Here is a 27,321-nt window from a genome sequence, read left to right as displayed (position 1 = left end):
AACCTGCCAAGTGCAAAGGGAGAGGCGCAAAGGGCCATCTGGGGAGAGATTCTGTCCAAGCAAGATGCCCCACTAGGCAAATCCGGAGAGGAAGACAGCCAAGCAGTGATTGTCTATCTGGAGGCGGGGACCAGGAGGACCACAACTGGGCTTCAGGGATCTTGGGGCTAAGGAAGATGATCCAAGTGTGGATTCCGGCAATAGCCGCATAGGTCTATAGATTTACCACCAAGTCTGGGTTTGACAGTGTGTGTGGACCGCGCTTCAGTGAGGCACTGTAGAGGAAGCCGACCTCTGGAACAAACTGGCCTGTTATTTACTGTACTGTTGCAGGAGGTGCCGTGAAGAGAAAGTCCACAATTCTTTAAAAGCACAAAACAAGAAACCACACATCTGCTGCTCTCTGGTGTGGCCTGAGGAACGACTGCTTCATCTCAGTTAGTTATGTGGCTACCAGGATGGCATCGGTAACGGGAGGAGCCACAGGTTGGGGGCACCCTGGGCTGAGAAGCAACAAGCCTGTTGTCTAGCGGAAACAGAAGGTAAGGAGGGTGTGTCCACAGGCTGAACACAGCCTGCTCCAAGGAAGGCCTGAAGTGACAGCCACGGGGGCCTTTGCCTGTTGACGCCCTTGGGCAACGCCACCGCTGGCTCCAATGTGGAAAGTAGATTGGATGGGCAATTGGATGGGAGTACAGCATGAGGGACATGGACGTTGTCACCGAAGTCACTGTGCAGAGCACCTCTGTTTTCTCTGTTCCTCACACAGCAACCCACCAGAGACCCTGCAGGTGGACGCCCTGCACAGGGCTTATTCAAACCCCAGTAAGAAGAAGGAAGGCAGAAAGGCACCTCGCTGTGCAACTGGATTCACAGAGTGTGTGAATCCACGTGAACCTTGTTGGAGAACCTGGGTTTTGACTGACACCTGTAAAAGAAAAGCATTTGAGAATAAGCCACTGTTACAGTCCACTTTCAGTGGCCCATTCAGATCACAAACACAGCTGAACACTGAGATTTCCAGTATTTTTGGTCAATGGTGTCTGCTCAGATACGCAGTCAGAATAGATGCCCCAGGCTTACTTAAAAAAGAATCGCTTGGGCTAGAGAGACGGCTCAGCAGTTTAGAGCACCGGCTGCCCTTCCAGAGGACCTGGGTTCATTTCCCAGCAACCACATTGCAGCTCATAACTGTCTGTAACTCCAGTTCCAGGGGACCTGACACCTTCACACCAGTGCACAACACCCACCCCTGACTGCAGCACAGACAGAGTCATGCAGCTCACTTGGTGGGGGTGCCTAACATGCACAGACTCTGAGATTGATCCCCAGCACTTCGTAGATCAGGGGTTGCAGTGCACCTGCAAATCTACGTACAGGAGAGCTGGGGGCAGGAGGATCGACATCAGCCTGGGATCTAGGAGATCCTGTCACGTGTGTGTTCGCATGTGCGTGTACATATATGTGGACAGACACGGTACATGTGGTGTGCACGTGTGGAGGGCAGAGGTTTGCCATTCCTCAGTTGCCCTCCACTCTGTTTTTTATGGGGGGAAGGGCTCTCTTGAGAATCTCGAGCTCACCAATTAATCTAGGCTGAGCAGCCAACGAGCCCCTCTTGCCTCTGCCTTCCCAGCACAGAGATTACAGGCACGGGCCACAGTGCCCAGCTTTGACGTAGACTCCTGGAATTGAACTCAGGTCTTCATGCATGTACAGTAAGTGATTTACTGACAGAGTCATCTCCCCAGCCCTGAGACCCCGTCGTTAACAGCTATAAGCCACAGAAACAGCCCAACCAACGTGTATTGAGCACTGTGTCTGTTCTAGTCACAGGACAGCATTCTTCCGACACAGTCTGACACACGGGGTCTACACTGGCTGTGTTGCCCTTGCTGTGTTGGGGTGGACAGGGAAGAGCCGGCTGACTATCCAGACTGCCTTCATCTTGAAAAATCCCCATCTACCTTTCGCCTTCTTCAGCCTTTCCTGTGGCTCCCCGGGGCCCTCCCTTCCCTGGCTCACCACACCCCCATTGATTCCCATGTGCAGGAAGAGGTCAGAATGAGGCAAGAAATTGGCACACACACACACACACACACACACACACACACACGCAAAGACGGTGCTGTGAGGAGCTGAGTGAGGAGGAGGGCATGGGCTCATTAAGTCGCCTTCCAGACGGGGCCAGAGCAGTGCCTGAGCGAGCAGAGGAGAAAGGGAAGGAGGAAAAAAAGAAAAAAAGAAATAATCACCTCTGAAAGCATGAACCACTGTGACGGTGCAGCTTGGGTTGTCAGCGTTCTCCTGATGAACTGAGTGTGTCCCCCACTGTCATTTCAGAGTTGAGGAAATCGGTATAGGAGGACCAAAGGGGGGGAAGGAATATTCTAATGCCCGTTTACTGGTGAGACGAGGGGGCTTGGTCCATAAAGTGCTCCCTGTGTGTACCTGGGGTCCTGAATCTGATCCCTGAACTCACGTAAAGAAGCGGAGTGTGGTGGCTCGTTCCTGAAACCCTGACGCTGAGGAAACAGAGACAAGAGGACCTCTGCGGCTCACTGGCAGCCGTCCTAGTGAGAAAGAGACCCTGTCTCAAAAAAGGCGGCCAGGGACTAAAGAGCAACAGCACAGGTTGACCTCTGACCTACACACACACACACACACACACCAAAGAAAATAAGAATAAATGAAATAAAGCCTGCCTCTGGACTATATTACCCTCACCTTCCTGGAGCCTGTCCCAACCCCTGCTGTCTGTTCCTGACTGGAGTTCTTCTGGTGAAGCCCTTCTCCTCTAGGTGTACGCTCTTGGGCTAAACAACCTCCAGATGGACAGTCTGGAAAACTAAATCTTTTAAAAATGGCTCCATGCTGTATTTCTCACAAACAAGTTTGCAGTAGCAGATCTAAGTCCATGGATCCTGGGAAGCTGGGAGAAGCAAAGTACGGCTTATTATTTTCCTTCCCTCGGTCTTGATGTCGTTCCTGGCCATGTAGCTCACCCGCTTCTGTTGGGCTCTCTCTCCACGGCTCTGACTAGAGAGGATGCCTGGAATAATACAGATGTCCCTCGATGTGTACAGTTTGCATTGCAACTGTAGCAGAAATAAATACTACGGACTTGGCATGGAAGGAACTGTAGATAGTATCATAAGATAAATTTTTAAAAGGAAAACTGTGCAAGCCCTTTCCCCTTTATTACCTATCAAGCCAAGCTTAGGCAGAGATCGGAGAATCCAGCCAAAATCCTCTCCAGGTTTCCAAATGAAAACATCGCCACCTGGTGGGCACTGTCTTTACAGCAATTTATTGAAACGACAATGAGCAAGAACTTTAAAATCTAACCCTGACCCTGGAGGTCAGCTATGGGCAGCCAGAGGACTATAGATAATGGAAGAGGCTCTATTTCAAATTACTTGCTGACCTCTTAGAGTCTCTAATATATAGCTGTGTCCTAGGAGACACGGTCTCTTAGAAGCCCTTTGTTTTTCCACAACTCTAGTCTTCCTTGGAATGTGACCTCCAGGAACACTCGACCTTCTTACAGCTATTGACTTGGACTTGTGCCAGTTACTCAGTACTGAGTGCTCTGCCCACCTCATCAGAGGATCACTGGGACGGAAAAAGGAACACAATTTCCCATTTTCATGTGATTCCCACATATAACATAACACCCAGCCACATGACAAACAGGGATAACCACATGAGTAATAAGGGATATCCACATGAGAAACAGGGGTGGCCACATGAGACACAGGGGTATCCACATGAGACACAGGGGTATCCACATGAGACACAGGGGTATCCACATGAGAAACAGGGGTATCCACATGAGACACAGGGGTATCCACATGAGACACAGGGGTATCCACATGAGAAACAGGGGTATCCACATGAGACACAGGGGTATCCACATGAGAGTCCAATAGGTGGGATTTTTCATAAGGACCTCTGGCTCCCCAATAAAGGACATGGAGACTTATTTATTAATTACAAGTTCTTGGTCCATAGCTTGGATTTGTTACTAACTAGCTCTGACAACTTAAATCAACCTATATTTCTCATCTATGTTCTGCCACATGACTCGGTACCTCTCTTTACCATGGCAAGCTCATCTCCCTTCTCTCTGCATCTCCTGGTGACTCTACCCTCCTCCTTCCCAGAGTTCTGTCAGTCTGGCTCTCCCACCTAATCTCTTCCTGCCTAGCTATTGGCCAGTTAGCTCTTTGTTAAACCAATGAGAGCAACACATCTTCACCATGTACAAAAGAGTTACTGCACACCGCCTTGCCTTGCACACCCCAGCTCTGCTCAGGATAACTTTGCTAGGAAGTCAAGCATTCACTTATCCACCTGTCTAGAAAGGTAGAAAGAGAATGCCAATTGGATGAAGTGGAATCAACTTCTATTTTGACTTTTAGAGTTAGAGATTAACTTTTTAGAGTTATGTTGTTCATTGCAGCAAATTATGAGAGCTAATGAAAGGTTAACCTCTTTTGACTTAAAACTGTATCCCTTTGGGGGTACCTACCAGAAATGGGGGTCTCCAGGTTTGTTGAAATTTTTCTGTAGCCTTGATATTCCAAACTATCAGGTGAAGTGCTGGGTCTCGGGAGACCATGGAAAAATGAAACAGTTAGGTCAGCAGTGACAAGGAGCAGCTAGCTCCTCAGTGCTCTAGCCAAGAACTCCAGGACCCCAGTACCAGCCAGATAAAGAAGGGCCCTCAGTAGCTAAGTTACATTGACTACCAACTCAGTCACATCGTGCCCAGAGAAGAGATTAATTTAACTCTAGCAATGTCCATTTGGCTAGAGATTAAGGACTAAGATTCACACTGACTTTTTCATTTGAGAAGCTTCTGGAAACCCATTGTCATCTCACTGGAAACTCACTGTCATCTCACTGGAAACTCATTGTCATCTCACTGGAAATGCATTGTCATCTCACTGGAAACTCATTGTCATCTCACTGGAAACTCATTGTCCTCTTACTGGAAACTCACTGTCATCTCACCGGAAACTCATTGTTATCTCACTGGAAACTCATTGTCATCTCACTGGAAACCCACTGTCATCTCACTGGAAACTCATTGTCATCTCATTGGACACTCATTGTCATCTCACTGGAAACCCACTGTCATCTCACTGGAAACCCACTGTCATCTCACTGGAAACCCACTGTCATCTCACTGGAAACTCACTGTCATCTCACTGGAAACCCATTGTCATCTCACTGGAAACCCATTGTCATCTCACTGGAAACCCACTGTCTTCTCAGAATGGGGTTTATCACACAGTCACATCAACAGTGAGTCAGTGTCTGAACTGGAGACACATCTTCTGTGACTTTCCATCAGGGAGCATCCAGAACAGGAAGAGATGCAGGCTGAGGAGACAAATGCCCAGGCAAATACCACTACCTCCTTGGTGGTAGGTCACCTCTTCACTGATTTTTACACCTCCATTCTCTTCTGGGGGCTTTTCACGCAATGGGGGGTGAGGGCTGTTAACCCCACAGCACCTTGTTCCCCTTATGGAATCCTCCTGTATCTTCCTATTAACCTTAGAAGGGGTGATTAACTACTCATGTGACCTTCAAGGTTTTCCAGCAGCTGGACTTGACCTTCCTCTCTCTTCCCACCCCCACCTCAGAGCCTTCCTACCCCAGAGCCATTGCTCTATTTCTGCTTAAAAAGCCTGTTCTTTCAAACTTTCACATGGCTCCTCCTTTATTTTATTCAGATCTCAGCAAAGTCCTTTTCACCTAGTCTATTTAAAGGAGTTTTTCCTTCTCATCTTTGCCAGCCTGTCTACTCTACTTGGCTTAGACTGTAGCAGTAACCACACCTGGCATTGTATTAAATGCCTATTTATTTAAATGTCAGCCTTTTCTCTTAAAATATATCTCTTAGAGAGGAGGAATTTGTTTTTTTCCCCATCATTTTCCCTGTAGGGCCTGGTACAAAGAATTTCCTCAATAAAACATACCCAGATATTTAATCTACTCATAAATTCTGCCAGCCAACCAACCATCCACCAATCAATTCACCAGTCTATCCATGCATATGTAAATCTAACCACCCAAGAATCTATTGATGCATCCAGCCATCCATACACCCATCTACCTATCAGCGTATCCATACATCCACCCACACATACATCTACTCACCATGTGTTCATCCAGACACCCATCTACCCACACACCCATCCATCCATCTATCCATCCATCAACCTCATACATCTACCTATCCACCATTATCCATCTATATCACTCGGCACGTCATCTATTATTGATTCATCTTCAAAAATGTTAATTTGACATTTGATGTGAGAGAAGATCACAAGTGCTGGAAACATCCAAATGCTGTCTGAATTACCCAAGGCAAACTTTCACAGTCAAGATTAAGGTACCCAATGGACTAAAGCGCAGAGAGGAACTTTTATGTGATGAGCTCTATGCCTTCTGCATGATTAGCTTCACATTGTCTTTGATCTTACATGTCTTCTCTAAGTTCTGTGTGCACGGCTAAATTTTTCCAAAGACAGAATTTAAGCTCTGTGCTGCCTGTGCTTCAGATGTTGTTAGAAATGCAGAGGATTCACGTTTCTATCCTGCCAGGTCTTGCAGATATTCAGTCCCAAGTAAATACACAGGGTCTTATATAATTGCAAACTGTTTGGCCTATTGCTCAGGCTTATCACTAACAAACTCTTACAACTTAAATTAACCCATAATTCTTATCTATGTTTAGCCATGTGGATTGGTACCTTTTCTCAGTAACGCAATCTCATCTTGCTTCCCCTGAATCTGGCAAGCAACTCACTCTCTGCCTTCTTCTTCCCAGAATTCTCCTAGTCTTGTAGCCCCACCTCTACTTCCTGCCTGGCTATTGTCCAATCAGTGTTTTGCTAAACCAATATGAATGACAAATCTTTGCAGTGTACAAGAGCATTACCCCACATCAATTCAGGGATAAATGATGCAGACAGGATCACAGTTCATGGAGGACAGTAAAGAGTCAAAGATATGGGGTTTACAGGGGCCATGGCCACTGGACCCCAAGACAGTCTTGAGAGTCAAGGGGGAAACTTTGAATGAAAACATGAAGAATGATGCAGCCTTGGCCAGGTGATGTTAAGAACCCTTTCAACAACCTAGAAGATTCCTTTCATGGCAGAAAAAACACTGCAGGCATGGAATTTGCCTGGAACTTCCTAACCTGGTAGCAGTTCACAAACACTTCAGAGGAAGCTCTCTCTGCTCCAAAGGCAAGAACAATCACTTTCATAAGTAAACCCTAATAATAGTCCAGACACAATTTAGGGCTACAAGAATGGTGCCCATGGAAGCCCTAAATAGTGTGTATTGCTACTGATTGCTTGGGCCTTAAGGAAGCCGAAGATTCCCAAATGCATCATGGAGAGACTCAAGCTTGCAGTATCTGAAGCATTTGCATTATCGTGCACTATTCAGAGCCACCAAGAAACAAAGTCAAGGCCACCTGTTTCTGCTGTTATGCATGCAGGCTTTCTTAGAGTCCCAAGCATGGGCAGTGTACCATTAGCCTAATGAACTCTGAAGTCCTGGGGAAGCAGTGGGTACCCGTGATTCCCATCCCACTCAGTTCAAGAAGAAGGCCCTGTAGAGAAGAACAGTTCTATAAAGACCTGCGGGAGACAAGGCCAAGAGGCACTTGGAGCCTCCCCTGATTTCTCACATCCAGAAGGCAAATGAAGTCTGTCTTCCCAGCGTGGGGAATTTGTCTTATCTGTCTCTGATCTCCTGTCAATGAAATGAACATACACTTGGCACGTACAATGAAGGCTATGAGATACTTTGCCACGTATGTTGTATTGTTGATTGATATCCCCTCCCATTTTTCCTCTCCTTCCCTCTCTTCTGCTCTGTTCCCTGTGCCTGAGTGTGCTCCTAAAATGCTACCTATCTGGGGTGTCAAGAGAATTCAAGTAAGACCAGTAAGCCAATCTTTGAAATTAACGAGCTCCATCTTCAATGGTTCTCCAATGATGACTCAAGCGGTACCCTTGCCTGTCCAAGATTTACCAAGAATTTCAGATGTGTGTTGACCATCTCTGTCTCATCCATTGAGAACTGTCAAATCCATTGGGACACCAATTGATTAGTTTGTAAAATTATTTTGTTGCTTAATTTTTTGAGTTATTGTATATTTTGCATATAAATCCACTATCAGATGTATGGCTGGGAAATATCATGTATACTGTCTTCTCTCTTTGCTTCCTCTGCTAGGGCATTTTAGTGTTATCAGGCCCCATTTCTCAGTTGTTGGCAGTATTTCCTGAGTGACTGGAACTCTGTGTGTGTGTGTGCATGTGTGTGTAGTGTGAAATCACTTAAGGCAACAGAGGAGACCAAAAGGCAAATGGAGGAATTGAAAACGGGGAGGAAGGTAAGTGTATGGGGGGACTGTGCTCCACATGCAATATATACTTGTATAGAATATTTAAGTAACATTTTTTATTGCTTGTTTTGTTTATTTTCAAGACAAAGTCTCTCTGTGCAACCTTGGCTGGCCTGGAACTCACTCTGTAGACCAGACTGGCCTAGAACTTATAGAGATCACCTGTCTCCGCCTCTGGAATGCTGGGATTAAAGATATGCGCCACCACCGCCCAGCTGTAACAATTTTTTTAATCTCAAAAATATCAACTTTTGGATTTTTTTGCAAACTGTAGCAACTATCACATTCATATTAATCCAAATCCTTAAAAAATCAATGTTTTCTACTCTATTATTTTCTTTTATACCTAAATCATAGTTTATAGTTTTATAAAAGTAATTCTGTTACTCCTTGGTATGAGGGAAAAAAATCATTTCTAGCACAAGGAAAGAAAATTCCGGTGGGTGGCAGAACAGTGTCAGCCAACCAAATCCTTTGAGGGCAGAACAGCTGCTCAGCCTTCACAGAAACATCTGCTTACCCTTCTGTGTCTGTGTCTCTGTGTGTGTGTGTGTGTGTGTTCATGTGGGCTGGGTACACATGCATGTGTGCATGTTTGCGTGTGGATGTCAGCGGGGCAATCTTCAGGGCTGTGTCTCGGGTGCCGTTGGCACCCCTTCTATTGAAGACAAGGTTTCTCACTGGCCTGGAGCTCACCATGCAGGCTATACTGGCCAGAGAGGCCCAGAACCCACCTGTCCATCACCCCAGTGCTGGAACTGCAGGCAAGCACCACGATTGCACTCAGCTTTTTTATGTGGATTCTGGAGACCTAGCTCAGATCTTCTTACTTGCAAGGCAAACCATCTTTGCGCACTGAGATGTCTCTCAAACCCCAGCTTAATCTTTGGCTTTCATTTTCTTTCTTTTTTAAACAAGGGCTCATCTAATATGTGCTGAACACTGGCCTCAAACTCTCTGTGTGTCCTAGGGTGACCTTGACCTTGACCTCCTGCCTCATCTACCTCCTAAGTGCTGGAATACAGGCATGGGCTGTATTACCTGGTCATGTGGCACTGGAGACTGATCCCAGAGCCTTGGGCACGCTAGGCAAGAGCTGTACCAGCTGAGTAACAACTACAGCACCATCTTCTCAGGGGAAGAGAGAGAGAGAGAGAGAGAGAGAGAGAGAGAGAGAGAGAGAGAGAGAGAGAGAGAGAGCGCAAGAGCTGTGCATGTGTATGTGTGTGCATGCATGCATGTATGGGTGCATGCGTGCGTGTGTGCGTGTGTGCGTGTGTGCGTGTGTGTGCGTGTGCGTGTGTGCGTGTGTGCGTGCGTGTGTGCGTGTGTGTGAACAACTGCTATTCATACTGTGAACTGGGTCTGGTCTTGTGTCTGCCTCCGGCCGTCCTCATACCCTGCAAATGTACGTCATTACTGCTCCTGTTAGACAAGCAAGGATGTCTTGAGTAACAGACTTAGCACTGGCGTCTTGATAACTATGTGTGACACTACTGGGGTCATCTTTGAGCTGTCAGTTAAGTGTGGAGATTTATAAGGCAGTTCCTTGGGCACCCCTGGCTCTCTCCAGGCTGCAGGGAAAGCTGGAGGCAGTAGATACATTTCTCTTTAGTGGGAGTCCAGGTTCCACTCAAGGGACATGCCTCATGGTCAGTATCCCCATACACAGAAGACCTTAAGATGCTGCTTCCTTTCACACAACGGTGGTTCACCCATGGCTGCTCCCAGACCACACATGGCTTGACTGGGTGGTGAGTTTTGCTCTGGTCAGTGTTGTCTAGTAATACAGTTAGCCTCTAAGCTTCATCAGGCATGCAGCAAGACAGAGGTAGGGAGTTAACTCAAAGTCTAGTAAGTTCCTCAATGAAAAAAGGAGGTTGTTACAGTTTGCCCTCAAGCCCCCTTCCTGCAAGAAAGCAGTTTCTTGGAACATAAGGAATTGCCCCTTCCCCACCAGGAATGTAACATGCTACATGAGAGATAATGGTTGGATTATTTATTCTAGTACCTACAGGTAGGATTTCAAGATTCATCTCTTTAGAAAAAAAGGAGATCTAGATGGTAATATTTATTCAGAGCAAGGAAATAGGCATAGTGGAAATAAGCTAAAGGAGCATAGATTTATTGAACTATTTTTAAAAATAGTCACAGTGATACACACCCGACTCAGTGACTCCCCTTCTAGGATTTTAGCAACAGAAAATATGTATTCACAGATTTTCATTGAAACATTGTTTATACCAGGAGACGTTTTGAGAAACACCTAAATGTTGTGGTGTAGAACAAAGACTGCTTTGTGCAAAAACCCACATAATAAAACACAAGAAATGAATAAAACCATGGGTTTTAGAATTTTTCATTAATCTAAAAGTTCTTCTATCACTTTGATTCTTTAAAGAAATTATTAAATAATACTTTAAGTGAAATTGGATCTACACATTCACAGAAATAACAAAGGAAAGTACAAAGTATTAAGCATGGCCATATCTGCTGGGTAGAAACTCCGTGTGTTTAGCTTCCATCAGTTTTTGCACATTTCTGTCTCCTTTTAAAAGACTTATTTCTCATGTGTTTATGTGTGTGCCTGTGTGAGCTTGTGCGCACCATGTGGTGCAGGCTCTGAACTGGGGTAAGAGGCAGCTGGAGTCCCTGTGTGGGAGCTGGGAACTGGCACAGGGCCCTCTGCAGCATCAGTAAGTACACGACACTATTCAGCCATCTCTACGGACCCATTACTGCGTTTTAAATAATGTCCTCATCTGAGTTTTTAAGCAAGAAAATAAAAATAGGTAGGAATTGTATAAACAATAGCACAAAAAAGTTTTAATAATTCTGAATAAGCTAAAGCATCCGCTTTTAGCTAGAAGGGAGACGGATGCAAGCTAACTTGACGTGGTCTGGCGCCTGCAGGGGCTCCTATTTAAGAGCATGCTGGATGCAGAACCACTGGTGCCAAGATGACTCGCGTGTGCTCCATGCCTGCAAGTTTCCAGACCTCAGAGACCCCACAGAGCTCATCGAACTGATCTCCTCATGGAGACTCCTCACAAAAATGTGATTAGCTGTATCAAAAAAGCCAGCTCTCCTGCCTAGTCTGATGAAACCCAGTCTAAGTAAATATTCCAGAAGGCCTACTATCTTGTATGCCTGTTTCACAGATAACAAAAATGTTTGTTTATTCTGTACATAGATCAGACAACATAAAACTGACATTCGTAAAACAAATTCTATTTAGCCCAAATCCCATGATCCTGATATCCACACTTACTTACACTGTTTGATAGGTCGATCATCTGAATTGCTAGTGTGTGTGTGTGTGTGTGTGTGTGTGTGAACACACATACTTACTGCTCACAGACCTACATATGTGTGTCTACGTAAATACATGCACATCTTTACACATACATAAGCCTAGAATTCTATGCACTGCTCTCTGTCCTATTTAAATATTTACTAAATTCCTACTACATATCAGATACTACCCTGGTGCTTAAGAAAGATCAGTAAATGAAACAAAGGTCTTTGCCCTCGTGAAACATTTGTTATAGAAAGGAAAACCACGGTGCGCCAAAGTTATTAAACTGAACTAAATTTTGTAATACACTGTAAGGGATCGAGGCGATACGGGAAAGGTATGGGAACAGAAAGTCGTAAACCAGAATATGATCGGTGTGGATTTATTTTTCTAAACGCTTTCTTTATGATTGCGGGTATGTGTGCTTGGGTGCAGATACTCGTGGAGGCCAGAAGAGGGCATCAGATCCCCTAAAGCTGGGATTAGAGGCACTTGTGAGCATTCAACATGGGCGCTGAGAAAGAACTCCGGTCCTCTACAAGAGCAGTTACAGGATTTTTTAAGTCGGGGGTCAAGTTAGAAGTCATATGAGCATGCCAGGGGTGTGAATTAGAAGAGCATGTGCAAGAGGTCTCAGGCAGAGACAGGAATCAAAACAGACAGAGCCACAGCCCTGCGGGGCAATGACCCAACATAGGGGGAGTGAGGACGCTAGGGGAGAAAGCAGAAGAGGGGGGCACAAAAGACATCGTAAGGGCAGGGGGTGTCCAAGAGTCGGACTGTGCAGGACGTCGTGAGCACCATGATGAGGACCTCAGACTCCGTCTAAAGTGGCCAGGAAGAAAGGATACTGAGACGAAGGCAATCTCTGTTTTTATCGTCACCGGCAGCCAGGGCACCATCCCTGTCAGGCAGGCTAACTAAAGAGGAAGCTCAGCGGATGAGTGATTCATCGCACCCCCTGCGCTCCATCTCGGGATGGCCTAGTGCGTTTTCCAACTCTGCATGTGAAATGCCGACGGGAAAGCCAGGAAGGGAATAACCGCATTAGTTCATGTGTAACCCCTTCACAGGGAGGGTGGACGATCCACCCAGCCCACTCCCCCTGCTTGATATGAACCTGGTCAGGGACAGGCTTCGTGCTCTCTGAATTGCCACCTCTCAGTCTCTGGCTTGCAGTTTTCAACCCCGAATTCATCTCTGTCTGCTCCTCTCAACAAATTCACACCTGCCCAGCAACACTGGGCCCCTCTCCTCCATAAACATCTTTGCCTACAAATCCCCCCTCCTTCCACTCATCCATGCAATAACTCTGTAACTTCCATCCCAGGACTGGGGAAATGGGTTAGAAATGAACATATTTAGCACCGGAGGGGGTTGGGCCATGCATCTCTGCTCAGTAGCAGAAACCCTCATATTTCTTGTACAGAGTCTTCATACGTTGATCCAAGCAAAGTTTTTTCATCTTCCCTCTGGCAACGTTGCATACATGTGTTTTCTGTCTTCGCCACCACGGGACCTATCATTCTGCCTGTTTCCATTCACATTGTGAGTGTTTTCTGTGTGAAGTAGGAAAAAAAATACAAAGAACCCTTTGCATTTTGTATATAAATTATATATGATGTTTTTATAACATACTACAAAATCTCCAGGCACTCTTATGTGGCACAGTGCAATATAATGAGTAAATACACATTTTTCTAATAACCAATTCCTTTCTTCACACGCGAACATATAAAGGCGTTACCGTCAGGCTGGGGAAAAAATTCCTCACAACAGAAAACTCAACCCAGCCTGAAATTCTGATGATTCTTCCAATGAGAGCTGGTTAATTGGGTCTTTGAATTAATAGAAGTGCCAAGTGCTCTGCTTGTTGTGTTTGGAGAATGAGTTTTACAAACAGTTATACAGGAGAAAATCATTAGAAGAGGGAGGCCAAGACAGCGCTGTAATAGCTGGAAAAGGAGCCCTGGGTCTTAATTAAATTCAGGTAGAAATGATAGCTTTTGCAGATGATAGCAGACTCCATTCTGCAAGGAAGCCACTTTCATAATTTCAGTGTTCTGCCCAGCAAGAGGGGAGGGAACAGTGCATTGTGCAGGAAGCTGGGAGCACACAGCTGAAGTGAAGGTAATGCAAACAGTATCTCCTGGGTGCCAAGAATGCGCCAGACGCTGGGCCCCACCTGTGCATGTGCCTGCAGTCTTAAGAGTGTTGCCTGTTTAAGAAAGTGCCTGCTCCACTGTGAGCATTCCAATTGTTGTTTGAGTGATACATCAATTGATGGATCAATTGTGTAAAGCTGATACCAAGAGAAACTGTAAGACTTGCCTAAAATCATATGGGAATTCAAATCCAGTTCTGTTAGATGCCAAAAGTTTTCAAATCATCTCTCTCTCTCTCTCTCTCTCTCTCTCTCTCTCTCTCTCTCTCTCTCTCTCTCTCTCTCTCTCTCTCTCACACACACACACACACACACACACACTCCTCTTGAATGCAGATGTACACCCTTTTATCTACAGATGGGAAATTGTGGAAAGAAAAATGAGCAAGAAAATATGAGAAAAAATCCTTTTGGGATGAAAAAGACACAGTTTGCAAAGTGACCTTCACAGCTTATGAAAATTTGTGCTTCCAGGTCCCCTCCCTTCATGAAAAGTTATTAAAAATTGTATTTATCATGTGTTTGCATTAGTGTGAGACATGTAATCCAAATTGTATTTGTTCGTCTGACAATACATAAATATTGTATCAGATAACTGAAACTGAAAGAAATGCCCACTGGGTAAACCAAGACTATGTTTGTCAAGACTGGTGGTTTGAAGGAAAGTGTCTCCCATAGGCTCACAGGGAATGCATTATTGGAAAGAATTAGGACAAATCGCCTCATTGGAGTAGGTGTGGCCTTGTTGGAGGAAATGTGCCACTTGAGGTGGGCTTTGAGTTTTTGGAAACTCAAGTCCTGGCTGCCTGCATGCTGATGTGCTTCCCACCGTGATGATAATGGACTAATCCTATGAAACTGTAAGCCAGCCCCAATTCAATGTTTTCCTTTGTAAGAGTTACTGCTGTCAGAACAAGACAGGTTAAGTAACAAGAAGGGATGTGATAGTTTGAACGTAATTAGCCCCCATAAGCTCATAGGGAGTGGCACTATTAAGGGTTATGACTTTGTTGGAGTAGGTATGGCCGTGTTGGAGGAAGTGCGTCACTGTGGTGGTGGGCTTAGAGCTGTTCTATGCTCAAGCTATCCCCAGTATCAGTCCACTTCCTGTTGCCTTTGAATCAAGATGTAGAAGTCTCAGCCCCTTCTCCAACACCATGTCTGCCTGCACGCCTCCATGTCCCACCATGATGATAATGAACTGAGCCCTCTGAACTTGAAGCCACCCAATTAAATGCTTTCCTTTATAAGAGTTGTCATGGTCATGGTGTCTCTTCACAGCTATAGAAATGCTAAACTAAGACAAGGGCTTAAGGGAGGTGGGGGTGAACACAATCTCCCTGACAAAGGAAAATAGAATTTGTGGGTGGGCTGGAGCCAGGTGGGGTTGGGAACAAGAGGACTGGGTGGGAGTAGGGGGCTGGAGGGAGAAAATACTGGGAAACATGAGTGACTAAAATTGGGGGGCATTTCAGAGGAGAGGTGAAAAATTAATGCAATGACAACTCCCTGGAATCGATGAAAAGAATCCTATCCAAGAATCCTAGCAATGGGAGACACAGAGCCTGAACCATCCATCTTCTGTTACTACGAAAGACCAGGAAAGTAGTAGATGAATTGGAAAACCAACCCAGTCACAAAGCCTTCAGCCTACAGTTTGCCCTGCCTGTAGAGTGTTCTGTGGACCACAGCCTAGCAGAATCCAGAATCATCATCAGAGATACTAGAGAAACTTCATCAAGCAACTGATGGGAGCAGATGCAGAGTCCCACAACCAAATATTAGGTTCACCTGGCTGGGACTCTTGGGGCTGGCAGAGATCAGGAGGCCTCTAGCTGTCTGCCCTGGGTCCTCTGCATACATGTTATGGCTAAGTAGCTTGGTGTTATCGTGGGACTCCTAACAGTGGGGACGGGTGCTGTCTCTGACTCTTTTACCTGCTCGTGGGGCCCTTTCCCTCCTACTGGATGGCCTCTTCCAGCCTTGATGTGATGATGTGTGCCTGGTTTTATTGTAGCTTGTTACACCATGTTTGGTTGATGTCCCTGGGAGGCTTGTTCTTTTCTGAGGGGAGATGGGGAGGGGCTGGATCTGGGGGGAAGGAGAGGTTGTGGGCAGAGAGACTTGGGGAAGGGGAAGGAGGGGAATCTGTGGTCTGGGTATAATATAAAAGAAAAGAAGAAAGAGAAAAAAGAAATGCTGTGGTCATGGTGTCTCTTCACAGCAATAGAACTTTGACTAGACAGTTATTGGGGCTGTAGCTCAGTTGGTAGAATGCTTGAGTGCTATGTGTGAAGCCCTGGGTTCTATCCCCAGATCTGTATAAACTGGGTGTAGGCACACATACCTGTAATCCCAACACTGGGGAGGTAGAGGAAGCAGGGTCAGAAATTCAAGGTCATTGTCAACTTCCTAGTGAGTCTAAGATGAACCTGGTCTAAGTGAGACCATCCGCCCCTTCAGATGAATAAACAAAGACAAGATTATGCTTTCTGATGATTTACATGAGAATGGCCCCCATAAGCTGATTTATGTGAATGCTTTCTCCCTAGTCGGTAGACTGTTTAAGGAGAATTAGAAGGTGTGGGGCTTTGTTGGAGGAGGTGTGTCACTGGGGCATGAACTTCCAGGTTTCTAAAGCCTAAGCAATCCCCAGCTCCCTTGCTTTCCTTCTGACTCTCAGCTACTGCCCTGGCACCATGCTTGCCTGTCTGCTACCATACTCCCTGCTGGGATGCTCATGGACTCACCTTCTGAAGCTGTAAGCCCAATAAACTCTTCTCTATAAGTTGTCTTGGAGGCTGTGTCTTAGCACAGCCACAGAAAAGTAAGATGTGTACTAGAGAAAACTTACAATAGTCTAACCACAGGCATTTTTTGTCTTTCTCTAATTCGGTGTGTGTAGGGTATACAATGTGTGTATGTGTGTGTGAGTGTGCTTTTATACATATTGGGTGTGCATGCCAATGGAGACCCAAGGCTGATGTCAGGCATCGTCCTCTACTGCTCTTCCGTCTTATTCAGTGAGGCAGGGTCTCTCAGTCCAGTTAAGAGTGTACTGATACTGGCTACAAATTGCTTTGAGGAATCCCCATCTCAACCTTCCAATGCTGGAATTACAGGTGGGTACTAGGGACCTTATTACGTGGATTCTGGTCTTTATGCTTACACAGCCATCTCCAAAGAGCACGAGGATTGTTTTTATTTAAATTTAAAGCAATCTTATCGTACATACCAGTCCCAATTACCTCTCCCTCCCATCCTCCCACTACTCCCACCTTCTCCCCACTCCATCCCCCATCCACTCCTCAGAGAAGGCAAGGCCTCCCATGGGGGATCATCAAAGTTTGTCACATCATTGGGGGCAGGACCGAGGCCCTTCTCCCTGTATCTAGGCTGAGCAATATGTCCCTTCATGGGGAATGGGCTCCAAAAAGTCAGTTCATGCACTAGAAATAAATACTGGTTCCAATGCCTGCAGGCACATAGACTGCCCAAGTCCACTGGCTGATATCCACTTTCATGGGGACATACATGGACATCCAAGAAGGGGAAAGGGACAAGATCTCAGGAGTAAATTGCAAGAGGATTTTTATACAGTAAAATATGTATATAGACATACATATTGACATAGCTACTCATAGAGAGTCATGAAACATCCAAGGTCCTTCTAACTTCCTTTCTAGAATCCTTATTAAGCACCTTTGTGCCCTGTGAAAACAAGGGGCCAACTCCACTTCCAGACATCCATCTGCATCCTCTACAAGATGAAGGCGACTATGACAGGGATGACCCACCTAAATCCTAAGCAACATGAAGTAGAGTAGACACCAATAATCCATCTGCATCCTATGCAGGATGAAGGAGAATGTGACAGGGATGAAAGAGAGATGTCTCTTCCTCTAGAGGTTTGCTTTACTGAGGAGGCTTCTTCAGGGACTTCTGCACACATCTCATCAGCCATAACTGTGTCCATCAAACTTCAGAGACTCTAGCAAAGTATTATCAGGTAGAATCGTTGCTCTTCCATAACAAAATCAGGGTTGTTTCTAAGGAAAATTCTAAGGAGGAAATGAAGTTAATGCAGACAGTGATGAGTGCCTGCTCCAATGGCCATAAATTTGTCAAGACAAAATGATTCCCCATTCCCAATGCAGAATGGAACCTGTCACAGTACTACTTAAGTTCAGGTCATTTTCAGTCTGGAAGAAGACTAAGAGAGCTTAGGTGAACCTACTGAGATCATTCAGGCCCTTCTGGCTCCCCGACTACTGGGAAAACTGGAAGATGGCCATGAAATCACCCACATGATAGGAGCCCAGATCGTGACTGCTTCTCACAGTGCATAATCAGCTTGGCTTGAACTCTTACTACTGAAAAATATGGTTAGCAATAGAAGGGAGTTGTCAGGGGTTGAGGAGCTATTTCAGTCTGTAAAGTGCTTGCCTTTCAAGCTTGATGAACTGAGTCAAAACACCAGAACCCATGCTAATGCTGGACATGTGTGATTGAGCCAGCAGGATCCCTGGGGCTCACTAACTAACAAGCCTAGTCTATTTGTTGAATTCCAGACCAATGACAGTCCTTGTCTCAAAATAAGGTAGACAGCACCTGAGGAGCAACACTCAAAGTTGTGCCCTGTTCCCATAATCACAGTACAGGCACACACTTGCGTATGCAAACACACTACACAAACCTACCAAGTGCAGAGCCTATGTTTATCACATACCAACTATGGACTATGTCACTAGCAAACTCAGACTAAACAGACAGCCACCACTCTGCTAGGTGATATAGTGTGCAGCCAGGGGTACCAGCAGTCCTGGGAATCAGAGTTTTATGGGATTTTTCCATGCTAAACCAAGAGATGCAGGGTAAGTAAACTGGCCATAGTGAGGCTTACATGCGCATATCATTGGCTCGTAGTCTATTTAAGTCAGTATCCTTGCTGTGAACCAAGACTCACACTCCCTAAGTGATAACTGCTCCAGGCAGTGTCTTCAGCACTCTGTGTGTTATCCTACCACCTTCATAAAAACCCTGAAAGGGTTGCTATTCTTGTTTTCTAAATTAGCAAACAAGGGCGGCGTGTCTGCATAACTCACTGTGGGATTCTGAGTTAGAAGGTACAGCACAGAGTCCATACCAGGCAGTCTGGCTGTAGGATACAAGCTTAGTTCTGAGATTCAACACTGCTTCCTCAGTCCACCCTGAGGATGTTGGAGCCCACACGCTGAGGTTCGTCAACTGCTTGGACTGATGCTGTCCATCCCATCCCTCAATGGTCCCTATACGTATAGCATCTTCACCGTACAGCTGTGGAAGGAGGATGCCACTTGTAGGTAGGGACATTTTCCTTTTCTTTCTTTCTTTTTTTTTTTTTTTGGTTTTTCGAGACAGGGTTACTCGGTATTGTCTTGGAGGCTATCCTGGAACTCGCTCTGTAGACCAGGCTGGCTTCGAACTCACAGAGATCCACCTGCCTCTGCCTCCAGAGTGCTGGGATTAAAGGCATGCGCCACCACCGCCCGGCTGGTACATTTTCTTTTATGCATGTGCCTCCACACACACACAGGCCATCTGACAATGACTGGAGACTCCCAGAAAGGATGTCACTAGCATCTGGCAGCAAAAAGAAGAGAGAGTCTGCTAATGCCCTACAGTGCTCAGGACAGCCTCCACTACAGAGACAAGCCAGCTCAGATCACCAGCCCTGACTGAGGAGAGGGACCCTGCTTTACTAAGACTCTGTGAAGTCGGAATCATGGCTAGTACTGCCTCAAGTGAGAACTCAGCCATCAGAGAGGTCAGGAGTCCAGGTTAAATAAGGTCAAGGAGCCTAAGTGACTAAATATCTGTAAGAGGAGTTCTTAATTGAGCTGTATATAATAAAAGGTGGAGTTAGATACAGAGGGAAATGCCGAGAGATCCGAGAGAAGGAGCAAGCCACAGCACACCTTACCTCCTAAGCATCTCAGCAGAGAAGAGAGCAATTTACTGTTTCTCCCTGCTTATATCCTGTTTCTGCTCAACTACATCACTTCCTGTCTCTCTCTATACAGACCTCTATGGTTAGATAGTGGCAAGCTCCGTTCTCTGACCCCCAAACAGGTTTTATTTGTGCAAGAAAGATATCAAGACAAATATCTCATTCTAGAAGAGACAAAACCATGAGAGAAAGAAAGCCAGTGAATGATTTTCAAGGGACAAATGGCAGAAGGACTTGATGATCAAGAATCAAGAAGGAGCCTCTTGAGGCAACGGAATGTTCTAGATCCTGATGTCTTTGTTGTAGACAGGATGAAGTGCTTATACAAAATCATACTTTAAAGATATGGAAATTATGCCACTTGAAGCTATTTAAAAGTCAAGACCTATAACTGGCCAATGAGTGTCAATGTTTATTCTGCTTGGTTTGGAATCCCCTGTCATTCAATTCTCACACCACCGAGCACTTAGATGAACAATCTAAGAAGTCAAGAACCCTTGCCTCTAGGACCCAAGTTTGAAAACTGTTGACAGGTCATGACCTCAAAATACCCCAAAGTTTTAGCACCGTGGCATCTGAGAAAAGAGCAGAATCGGCGAGTCACTGGAATGAGTGGTCTTTCTTTACTGTCAACCTGGTGTGATTTATAAGAAAACCCAGGTGCATCTGTGAGGGATTATTTTTTATATTGGGCTAATTGAAGTAAGTAGACTTACCCTGAATGTGTGTAACTTAGCACTATCCCATGGTCTGGGGTCCTGGACTGACTGCAGGCAACACTGAGCACCGGCGTTCATTCGACTGTTCGTGGGTGTGGGTGTACGGTGTGGCCAGCTGCCTCACAAGCCTACGCCTATGGCTTTCTCTCTTTGGTTCCTTTTATCATGTGTTTCGTCACAGTAACAGGACAAGCAGCTAACGGGGCCGCTCTCTGACCTCTTCACCCCCCCTTCTCTCCCAATACTATCTGGTACTACACTCCCGGTGCCACACACAGACACCAAGAGGAAGCTGGACAAGCAGGCCTTGTGATACACACCTCCCCTGCCTGGTTTGTCACCTTGCATAGATCCCATTGCATGGCTGCGACACTTCTGCATGGCTGTCATAAAAACAAACTGATTTGCCCGAATCCTCAGAGTTTCCGTTTCTTTTCCACATAATACTTGGCGAGTAAATGTGTCTGCTTTTCCCTTGCCAACCCATTCTTTCACTACATGAACCCCAGGGCAGGAGAAAAGAGGCCTTTCTTCATACCCTTCCCTTCCCTGCCCCTGCCCCAGGACGGACAAGCTTCCCTGAAACCTCATATGTGGAAGGTGCATGCCATAGATGTACATCATGTGGAGGGCACAGCCACTCAGAATTATGAATTGGCTTTATAGGCTTTAAAGAAGGGAAAACTCAGGTACGAATGTTTAGGATTCCTTATTAAAGTTATGTGGTGATAAGCAGCAGAGGGTAATATTCAACCGTACACCACTGACCAGTTGGCCCAAAGCCTGTAATTGCATGGCTCATAGTCTATGAGTGCAAAGCCAGAGCCTGTGAGTACATGGACCACAGTCTGTGACAGCATAGCACACAGCCTGTGACTGCATGAGTCACAGTCTATGACTGAGCCTCCGACTACATAGGCCACGGACTCTAACCACACGGCCCACAGTCCATCTACATGACCCATAGTCTGTGGCTGCACAGTCCATCGTACAGGCCTTCAGGGAAGTGACGGCTCACACCAAGGAAAGTGTTTTTTTTCTCTTCCCCTTGAAGTTCATTCTGTCCCTCTCATTCTGAGTCCCCTGTCATCCATAGTTATTTGTCACTGCTTAAGTGCTGGATCCAATCTGTGTCTACCACCTGAATATATCTTGCAGGTTTTGACAGATATTAGAGATTACATATCAAATAATGTTACAGCACAAAAGCAATTTCATATTAGTTTGGGTTTCTGTATGAAGGGTGATGAATAAGAAAAAACAAAAACTGATTGAAGGGACCTTCACGGAGAGACCAAGGTTGTGGAATGTTCTGTGCTTCCAGATAGCTACAGTCAAGTTTCATCTCATCCCTCCATTTATTCATAAAATGCAGACAAAGGCATTTACTGGACTGTCAGGTCTATGATGAAACTTCCCACGCTGTCAGCTAAAGAAGATGAATTCAGGTCCCATCACTGTAAAGTCTCAGGGTAGAACAGTGAAGGGGGGGGGAGCAAAAATATGAACCAATGAAGGAGCAAAAGAAATGGAAGATTCCCCTGCCCCGTGACCCCAGGAGTCATGGGACCCCGGGGTACCTCCCCCACTCTCTCAGAATAACATTAATGGCCTATGTACAATCTATATAATCAATGGTCTTGGTAGCAGTACAGTTCACACTGAGAGGCTTACTGCAGGGCCTCCCAATAACTCTGTCCCCAGACATGATTTCTCTTGTCCTTGGGTCTCCAAAGAATTACAACTGCACAGATTCTATTTATATCTGCTTCACAGAAAAAAAGAGGGAGGGGCAAAATTCCACACATCCTGAGTTCCTATACCTAATAAAACAGAAATGGAAACACCATGAAAACTCAAGGACTCCTGAACCCACAGTTCCAGGTGTTAAGAATGGTCTAGATTTGAATAAAATTCCCTAACTAGACAGATACTATCTTCCCAATGTCTGTGGATTCCTCTTTCCCTGAGTCAGCCTTTAGATTCCCAGCTACCTTTCTTTTCCACACAGCTGGGAGCGAGACACACACACACACACACACACACACACACACACACGCTGCTGCCATGAACTGGAGACTTATCTGGGCCCTCGGGTGAGGCAGCCTGAAGTTAGCAGCTCTTCCCTGAAGGAAGGGGGAGATTTTAATCATTATAAAGTTACACCTTGGAGGTTAAGGTCAACATGAGGACACTGATAGAGGAAAACAAAACAGAAACAGGGGCATCCAGTCTTGGTTCACCAAGGGGGGTGGGTGAAATGTGTTCTGCCCAGCAGGATGTAAACCTTGGCATTGGCAACCATGCTTCTCCTTCCTGGCCAATAGAGCAAGAAAAAAGAATCAGTCATATTTTATTACTGTTCACTTTAATTTCGGGTCAGCTAAAATTTGTCTTGTGTGTAGCCCCAAACTCAGGATGGATGTTTGAGATGGGAGAGGGCTAGCCAGACTTATGGTCCCAGGCTTTCCTTTTAGCTTTCATTAGCCTCGGCTCTGGAAGGAATGGCTAGCTGTGTGGACCGCTCTCCTGCTACCCTAGCTGTGTGGACCACCCTCCTGCTACCCTTCAGCTTGCTGCTCCTCTGGCTCACCTGTGTGCCAAGTAGTGACACGGGCTCACGGGTGCTGAAACGCCAGCTTTTGGAAGTTTTAAGTTGTCTCTGAGATTCTGCCCCCTCTCCTAATGCCTTCAGGTCTTTTCTAACCCCGGAGAACCTCAGCTGAATCTCAGAGCTAGGATATTCCCCCACCTACCTGGAGGAAACCTGCCCAACACAGAATGAGCAGAAGGGGGATGGTGCAGTGAGCTCGCTAGGAATGCCGTGGCTTCTGTGAGTGCTGGCTGAGGACAATTAGCAAGCGTCTGGAAATTTGGGGCAGCTTGCACTGTAGCCTCCAAAGACTGTGCCTGAGACCAAAGACACCCACCTTCAGGGGTCCCTAGCCATTAAAAGCTATTGGTTCAACAAAAGTCACCACCAGACCATTGGCTTTGGTGAATTGAAACTAGAGCTGAGCAACCCGTGGTGTTCCGGTCCCACATTGTCCCTGAGCTTGTGAGGCCACAAAGCAAAGGGTGAGTGAGTCAACAGCACCACAGGGGACAGAAGCACTCCTGCAACAGCCTGAGGAGTCCCCCCAACCTATTAGTGACCCCCAACTCAGCCAGTCCCCCATCCTTGACTGTAACGCAAAAAGAAACTGGGGGTGAGCCTGAAGAAGTGGAGTCGGGGTTCGTTAGAAACAAGAGTGTTCTAAGCCTTAGAGTCTGAGGGAAAGTGGGGCACACCTACCTGGGAGCATAGGGTGGCTGCAGCTTGCTAAGGACGTTTCAAGCACAGGTTTGACATGAGTGAGAGACGGGGAAGGGATGCGACTGGGAAGGGAGAAAGGTCTCTGCCGGAATCCTTGATTAGCTGGCAAGAGAGGCTTCCTCCAAACTCTACAGTGAGGGGCAACTTTTCCCTCATGTTCATTTCCCTCTTTCTAACCTGCCTCAGTGTTACTCAACATATACCAACACACCACACACACACACACACACACACACACACACACACACACACACACACACACAACCCTGGGAACACCTTAAGGGACATCTGAAATGCATCCAGGGAAGTCCCACCCCATCCCTGTCTGACCTGCAGGCTCCTAAGCTGTATTTCCCCCAGGCAAGAGAGGAACACAGTTAGATACCGGCTTTCAAGCCTTCAGAGAGAGGTTTCTGCTATTGTTCCCTGCTCTTTTCTTCCTTGGCGTGTAAATCAGACTGATGGGAAGTCCCCTTGAAGCCTCCCGTGGGAGTCTGTGTGATTCTTATCTTCAAAGTGTCCTGAGAGCCTCAGGCTGGAAATTTGCATAACAGCTCCAGGAAAGTAAATTTGGGGGCTGGCTCCCTTTGATAACGGAGTGTTCCTCTTCCTTTCTCTGCTTCCCAGGATTCTCAATGAGGCCCCATGATGAAGGAAATGAGTGCTTTTCATATATAGCTCAGTGTAATCACTTCAGCTGGCTTGAGGCCGCCCCTCAAAACAGGAGCCTCCCACTTCCTGTCATCAGCTGAGGTCTATTGAGAAACGATTGGGCAGAAAGTCCTAAAAAGTGAACACGGGTACCAGGTGGGACACCACACAGGAGCACAAAAAGCGACTGAGAAAGTGAAAGAAACGCTGTCCTTTGCTCCATGCAGCTTGCTCCAACCTCAAGGAGCCAGTCTGTCCCAGGACTCGTTCAGGTATCCTGAGACCCAGCCCAGAGAAGGCTTAAGATAAACTTGAGCTCTGAAACTCAAACTTACCTGGAAAATCCACTCCGGTGTTGAAGATTCTCCGCTGCTTGACTAGACCGCCATGGTCGTGGAGCCCTGGGAAATTGGAGATGCGGAGGCAAATGTGTCTTGAGCTCCCTGTAGTCTGCCACCGCCTCTCATTCGCCACTCTGCATCTGATCTAACATCCTTCTCATTGCCAATTAAGTCCTTTGGGCTATATCCTTTTTCACTCCTACTTTGGAGATGATGCGATACATCATTTCTCCTTCCTACTTGCTCCCTCCAAACCCTCCCGTAGAGTCCTCTTGCTCTCTTTCAAACTGATGGCATCTATTGCCTTTGGTTGTTGTTAATACATGTATACGTGTAAATTCCTAAATGCAAACCACTCAGTCTGTAGAAAGTTACTTACACGTGCGCTCCGAGGGCTGAACATCGGTGCTGGATAGCCAACTGGTGTGCCCTGGCCTCTGACTTGCAGCATCTCTGAGTTACCTAGGGTTCTTTGTGTAGGGTTGAGTCCCATGAGCTTGCCCGTCCACCTTGGCATGTCTAGTGCTGTCCTTACTCAGCTCATGTTTAGTCAGTGATGCCGGTAGAGCTTTATGGTGTAGCTCTGATGTGACGAGAAGACCGTCTCAGAGCAAACTCCCTGGCTCTCTGGCTCTCGCGATCTTTCCACCCTCTTATGCAATGTTCCCTGAGCCTTAGGTGCATTAGGTGCAGGATTTTTTTTTATGCATTGTGACTGAGCTCCACAGTTCTGTATTTTGACTGTGTTTTTCTGTAATGGTCTCCTCCATCTGTTGCAAAAAGAAGTTTCCATAATGGGAAGTGAGGAGTATACTTATCTGTGGGTATAAGATCAAATATTTATAGTGAAGGATTATGCTGCCTTAGTATAGTGGAGAGTGTAGATTCTCCATTAAGATGTGTGACTTCTGAATATTTAGCTGGGTTTCTAGGTTTCTAGTGACAGACATGCTTCTCCTCTTATTGAGTGGGTCTTAAGTCCTATTGGACAGCTGCTGGTTACTACCAACGTATGCATGGCAGTATTGCACACTTAGAGTTATCAAGCCATGCTGGTCTGGAGTATATCCTTAGCAGACCACTAACCACTTTGGAAAAGAATAGATGAAGATTTTCTAGGCATAGGAAAGAAATAAGGCCTCTACAGTGAGCAGTGCAGGCTTACTCAGGAAGAGGCTCCTGGGAGGACCTTAATTTCTCAAGTAATGCCAGTAACATACTGCAGCAGTCTGCAGCCCAAGTGACAAGCTGGTTCTTGAAAATCAGCTCATTAGAATAAGGCTATGGGAACCAGTCTAGAACACACAGGCATCCTGCTGCAGCTCTTGATGTATATTGCCTAAATCAGCAAGCATGAGTGTGTACTAATAAAACTTTATTTAGAATAGCAGAGTACAGACTGACCTAGAACCAGAATATGCTTTCCTACAGGGACCTTTGTTGAGAACAGAGGTCACAGGGACAAATTTATGTTTAGACAACATGTTGCTGATACGGGTATCAAGTGAGAGTCATATAAAACATGACTGACATTGAACATCATGTTAGCACAAAATAGCTGAGATCATATACATATATATATATATATGAAATCTGTTATGTAATTATTTTGGCAAAATGCAGTTTTGTGAATTTCAATACATATATGACTTTAAGGTCAGGAACTCAGATTCGTGTGTGTGTGTGTGTGTGTGTGTGTGTGTGTGTGTGTGTGTGTTTGAGATGCCTGTATGCCTACCACTGTGTGGCCTGAGTGCTGATCTGCATGTGTGCCTGAACCCACCTGTGTGTGACCCATATATGGCAAAGGGTACCTGCTGGAGGCTGTCACCTGTGCATTGGTAAATAAAGTAGTCTTAGCTCTCCTTGACTCCTGGAAATCTCTTCAATCTCGTCCTCATTTGATCCTCCCCCTTTTCTGGCATCTGAGCTTGGACCTCACAACCTCCACACCTCACCCGTGCTCCTTTTCCGGCCTAGAGAGTAAATATTGAGAAAATAAATAACCAACCAGGTGATGTAGCAGGCTCCTTGGCCCTGCAGGGTTTCCAGTGTGAACAATGCAAATATTAAAACTCCATAGGACTTCAAGGTTTATCAAAACGTGCAACAAAAGTACCGTGCTGTGGTATCTGTGGATCTGAGCTACCCCTGCTCTGGGAAGGGAAGAGAGGCAGCACCACCAGGAACCAAAGGCAAACGCTGGCTGCTGTGTTCAGGGGAGGGGAGGGGGACACACAGGCTTCATCACTGGTGGTGGCTCAGCACCTTCATTTGCAACAATGGGATCCTCACCTCCTTCCCAGCCCTGCCTTTCCCAGCTGGGCTCTGCTTACTGCGGAAGCTTCTCCTGGGCTTTCTCCTTCAGAAAAGAGCAGTGCGGGCGGCTTTGCACTT

The 27,321-nt window shown here is 46.1% G+C and overlaps 1 long non-coding RNA gene across 3 annotated transcripts; it reads right to left on the bottom strand.

The window, feature by feature from the left end:
- Positions 1–27,321, bottom strand: LOC110341705. Of its 3 annotated transcripts, none has more exons than XR_005871677.1 (4): positions 27,220–27,321; positions 24,919–24,984; positions 4,535–4,611; positions 1–928 (listed from the first exon to the last, which is right to left on the bottom strand). It is a non-coding gene; the product is annotated as an uncharacterized LOC110341705 (long non-coding RNA). The 3 variants fall into 3 exon arrangements; XR_002383688.2 differs by lacking the exon at positions 27,220–27,321 and adding an exon at positions 25,304–25,544; XR_005871676.1 differs by lacking the exons at positions 1–928; positions 4,535–4,611 and adding an exon at positions 10,526–13,303.

The sequence above is a fragment of the Mesocricetus auratus genome, unplaced genomic scaffold, assembly GCF_017639785.1.
Source record: "Mesocricetus auratus isolate SY011 unplaced genomic scaffold, BCM_Maur_2.0 Super-Scaffold_100028, whole genome shotgun sequence".
NCBI lineage: Eukaryota > Metazoa > Chordata > Mammalia > Rodentia > Cricetidae > Mesocricetus > Mesocricetus auratus.
Note: the sequence above shows the minus strand (reverse complement) of the source record. Positions and strands in the feature narration are given on the sequence as shown.